Source organism: Benincasa hispida, unplaced genomic scaffold, assembly GCF_009727055.1.
Source record: "Benincasa hispida cultivar B227 unplaced genomic scaffold, ASM972705v1 Contig1194, whole genome shotgun sequence".
Lineage (NCBI taxonomy): Eukaryota > Viridiplantae > Streptophyta > Magnoliopsida > Cucurbitales > Cucurbitaceae > Benincasa > Benincasa hispida.
The window spans coordinates 78264-83900 of NW_024063744.1; positions in this window are offsets into that span (position 1 = coordinate 78264).

Genomic DNA, 5637 nt, shown 5'->3' on the forward strand with positions numbered 1-5637 from the left:
TTTGCATCCTGGCAAAAGAGAAGAAATTGCTTTGTAATCGGGAAATAAGTTTAGTGAAGGTTCTCTGGATAAATCAGCAAGTGAAAGAAGCTACATGGGAACGAGAAGAAGAGATGAAAGACAAATACCCTTATCTTTTTAAGAACCAAGAAACTTTCGAGGACGAAAGTTCTGAAGGGGGGAAGAATGTAACGACCCAGATTTGTACGCATACAGGAAATTAAATATCAAATAATAAGTAAGACGAAATTTTATTTAAAGGGGTGGAAATTTAGAAGGAAAAAAAAATAAAAAAAAAAAATAAATAAATAAAATTGGAAACTTATTCATTATTCATTATCCAAAAGATAATGAATAAGGGAGCGAGAAAGTGGGAGAGAGCGAGAGTCACACCAGCGAGAAAACTGGAGAAAACGAGATTCTGAGAAGAGAGCTATGCGATCGAAGGAAGAAATGGGAGAGCGAGAAACCCAGCGAGCGATGCTAGCAAGCTTGAGGCTGGCGAGTGTAGAGAGAGTGAGATCCCTCGAGAGAGCGAGATTGAAGGAAAAATGGAGAGAGCGACAATTGTAGCAAGGAAGTTTGAGAGAGCGAGAGTAAAGAGAGCTATTCTTAGCGAGACAGAAGGAAAGAGCGAGAGTGAGAGCAGGAGCGAGAGCGAGAGCGAGAGTGAGAAAGCTGGAGAGAGCGAGACGGAAGAGAAAATTTGAGAGCGAGAGTGGAGAGAGCGGGATTTCCAGCAAGAAAGCTGGACAGAGTAAATTCCTAGCGAGAAAACGAGAGAGAGCGAGATTTTAAGAGCAGAGTGAGCGAGATTTGGACAGAAGCGTGAATTATGCTTTGTATTTGGCCACGATCTTAAATATTATACATGGAAAAACCCTAAAATTGAATACAAACAAAGAATGATGACGTAAGGGAAAACGTTAGCCAAGATTAGGTGTCTTATTGAGAGAAATCCTTAAACCATAAGTAATTTTAAAGAAGCCACCTGTACGATGATTTGTCACACTAAGAAGAGCTGAAAACTACTATAAATAGGACCCTTTGCTGAAGATTTAACCCATTCTCAAACAAATCTCAGTAACAAAGAATCGTGTGAAAAAGTAAGTGTGAGTGAGGAAGTTCTGTGAGATTAAAAGAGAAAAGCTCGGGTAAAGTGCTGCCCAAATTTCTTCTTTTGATTTGAAAAGGGAAAACTCTACTGATAAAATCATAAAGAATAATAAAGAATAATTAGATCACAGTCAAGGTAAGTAATTTGTCTCACCCTCTCTTTAAATGTTCTATAGTAGTGTACCTTTATTATGTTGCATGGTTATGTTAATTGTTATATTGCATTACATGTTTAGAACACGTTTCTCTAAAAGGGACCCCATGCATTATATTTGTTCACGATTACGTTAAAACCAAGTTTTAATTAAGTGTAAGTTATGCTTCCAGTCTAATCTTATGGTTATGCTAATGGTTGATCTTGGATGCGACTCTGGCTCTACTGACTGCATGACCCGCTAATCATCAGATGGGTTAGTTTCCGCTTAAGTCCTCATCTTCCTATCAGGGCGGAGAGATTTATGTTGGAAGCATAACGTTTATGCTAATGGTTGATGTTGGATGCGACTCTGGCCCTACTGACTCCATGACCCGCTAATCATCAGATGGGTTAGTTTTCGCTTAAGTCCTCATCTTCCTATCAGGGAGGAGAGTTTATGTTGGAAGCATAACGTTTATGCTAATGCTTGATGTTGGATGCGACTCTGGCCCTACTGACTGCATGACCTGCTAATCATCAGATGGGTTAGTTTCGCTTAGGTCCTCATCTTCCTATCACGGCGGAGAGATTTATGTTGGAAGCATAACCGACCACCACATGTTATTATACGTTTTCGGTCCCAATCATATGTTTTCATGACATGTTGCTTGTGATTGTGCATTTGGTAACTACCCTACGTGAGAACTACTTACTGGGTATATTATGTACTCATCCTATATTTTTACAGACTTTGTAGGTAAGAACACAGCGTAGAGGGCAGAGTTGGACGTTGCTCAAATGGCCAACCATCAAACTCACTATTATAGACACATGCATTTTGTACCACCACGCTATGTTTTTATGGATCCTGGTGTTTTGATAAATAAATTTTTATATATTTTTTCTATCTAATTCATAAAATTTAGATATGTTCTTTGAAATTTCAACCAAAACTCATCTCATGATAGAAAAGTCTAAGTATGCATGTCGTAACGGTCGGATCATAATGTGTAAGGATCCGGGCGTTACACAATCAATTCATGAAACGTTTCTAAAATTTAGCGGTCTAGCAACTTCCCTTCAAAACTATTTTTTTGAAATTTCCTAAGACCATCGCATGAATCATTTCGTCTTTCAACATTGAGGACATTTCCGTGTGTTAAATTTGGGGGTGCTAGTAATTTTATTTTCAACCTTGTCATTTTTAGAAATTTCGATTTTAAAAAAAAAAAACAGAGAGAGAGAAAAAATTATATAACGTTGAGATCGGATCCTGCTCCTAGTTGGATGTCCGCATGACATATGTGGGGGCAAGCCAAAACGAAAGTGGGAATCGTGATCAATGTAGAAACCAAGTGATCGCAACTCCGCTGCCAAATAAAGAGATGAGCATGAGTTTTGAGTGAGAAAGAGTTCCTTGCTCGTAGTAGGATGTTCGCATGACACCCGTGGGGGCAAGCCAAAACAAAGGTGATGCTTGATTTTATGAAGTGAAATTATGGATGATATGCGATGGTGAAATTTTGTTAAGCACTCAAGTTTCCTCAGCAGAATCCAAGTGTAAACTCCACTGAGTTTCCTAGTAAGTCCAGGGTCAAACGCAGGGACTTATGAAAATAGGTTGCGTTGGTAATTTTTAGGAAAACAGTAACCAAATAAATAAATTGGTTTCGAGGTTTTGTTTGTGTTGATAAAGAAAATAACAATTGTGGCAGAGTTTGAAAAGAGTTGGTAAACGGAAGATACAATGAGTATGCGGTGAACGGGTTGAGAAGGGTTTGGGCTAACACGTCCTAGGATGCGTTTATGCTTTGCAATCATGCAACATGCATACAATAGTAAACCTTCTCTCGATGCGAATGCTACGGCTTCTAATGCTAGAACGCATGAGATATATGCGATAAGTCTATAGGACCTATACATAAGCCTCTATTCTTATTTATGCGATGACAGAATAATACACACGCAAATAAGGCGACCACATAATATCACTCCTATCTTTAAGATGCATGCGATGAAGGTTGGCAAACAGGGCTTATCTCTAAGTCCCTATCTCTTGTTTATGTAGTTCTAATCTTACTCTTTCGAGTCTGGATTCTAACTTAGCTTTCTCGAGTCTTAGGTTCTTTCTTCAGACTCTCTCTCGAGTAGCTCTAAAGGGGTATTTGGCACAACATAACACAAGATAATTGCAAGCAATGAACTTTCTAGGTTATGTTATCTTAATTCTTCTCAACCCATTTGACTGGTTTAGCTACTCATGCGTGCTAAGAGAGTGAACAGATTTAGAAATAGGACTTCCATTGTATAAATATAAAGATGAAGTACAAAATAACAATGTAAGTATAGAATAAAGATCCTGGTAGCAATCTCTTGCTGTCCAAGCTTTTACACTGTTTTTCTACTCGTGTTCAAAAGATAATCTCGCTCTCGTGAGAGTCGGCCCGCTCTCTGCTACTACGCCTCAAGGTTCTCTCTCGAGTTTCCCTGAGTGATCTCTGGCGTCACCACTCTTCTCTTGCTCCGCCTTAAAATGAAAGGAAAACTATGAACAAAGACATGCGATCCGAAGGTATGAATTTTCGAACTCGTGGAATGGTGAACCCCTCTTCTGAAGGATGCCCTTGGTATTTATAAACATCTAGGGTGAACGACAGCTTCTCTCTCATGACTGCCCAGATGGGACGACTTTAATTCCTTGACTCGTGCACCGAATATTTGTCATCGAAAAGCTGAATGTACTTGTTATCGTTAGCGACTGTCAACTTAATTCGGATTTGACTGTCATCAGCTTTCTATCCAATCATGATTAATTAGCCTTTCACCCAGATGCACCCACCATGTTGTGCTGACCAAGTTATGGCAATCCTTCTGGAGCAAATGTTTTCGAACACGATCATCGCAAAGCCTTGCGGTAATGCTGCACTCGACTGATGATTCCTATGATAGCAATTTCCACCTTACGTCAACGCATATTCTGCATAAAAATACAAAGATCAACTGTTCCTATGTGATGAACGTATGCGACCGCAATATTATGACATTGATGCTTAATGGATGCAATTTAACATGTTCTATCAACGCAAGCCAGCATTGTTTAAGAATTTAGCACTATGATAATGTACATTCCTACCCGTTATCAGAAGGCTGGGCACTCGGATCAGTGCAAGATCACAAAACGAATACCTGAATCGTGCAAGGGTCAAAATCACTCAAACACCCCGATTTGATAAAGTTTGAAATAAATCATTCCATGTCCTGGATAAAGATTTTTTTTTTTAAGGTTAAACTCGCAGTCCCTAAAAAGAAGAAATATTTTGAGAAAAGATTAGGATAGAAATTAAGAAGGCATTGGTTCAGCAATTTGAATAAAGCACCTTGAGAAGTATAGGTAGGGTATAGACGTTTGAAGTTTTAAAGAAAACCTTTAGTTTATACTTGAGGACAAACATTGTTTTAAATTTGGGGGTGTGATAACTGGTAGAAATACAAGTTATTACAACTCAAATTAGTAAAACAATGAGAGAAAGTGATGGTAAAATAGGCAATATCATGTCTGAAAAATGCCAAACTAAAAGGAATTGCAATCGCTATGCTCATCGCATAAAAGCAGTTAATTTACCTATTCTATGTAGGTATAATGCAATGGCGCATATGAAGCTACGATCTAGGGACACAATGCGATAGCGCGCTTGAAGTTGCAATCGTAAGTCATGCGATCGTGAGAAGTTTCTCCAAAAGTGATTGCATAAAGACCTCGCATCAAGGCGACGGCATACTAAATCATGATGGGGCGTAAAGCTGATAACGGTCGATTTTGGATTTAGTTGACAAGCCGTTAAAAACCATATTGTTGCAAGTACATTGAACTTTTGGTGACTTTTAAATGGCATAATAGAGTATGAAAGTTAATGTTGCCCATCATTGCAATCATTGGTAAGAGAGAGATACATATATACACAGAGACAGAGAGAGAACAAGGAGGTGAGGCGAAGCCGAGAGAAATTGCTCTCGAAAAGATTGAGAGACTACCAGAAAAAAATACAAAGGAGAGAAGTCTAACCCATGCGAGAGCAAGAATCCGCATCTAGAACAGAGTTGAAGTGATAAAGAGAAGTGTAAAAGGCCACAGGAAGCAAGACATTGCTTACCTAGCTTGTTATTTCTCAAATCCAATTGTTATTTTCTACTAAATACTTCATTTCAATTTATGTTATCATGCATGAGTAACTAAATTTTTTAATGTTTTGAGAAGTACTTAGCTAGCATGACCTAAGCTACGCATTTTATGCAATCATCTTGTCTTATGTATGCGTCATTCATCATTTGGAAGTACTTGAGAAAGTAGTCTAAAGATAGAATCTAGGCTTGAGAGAGTCGGATTT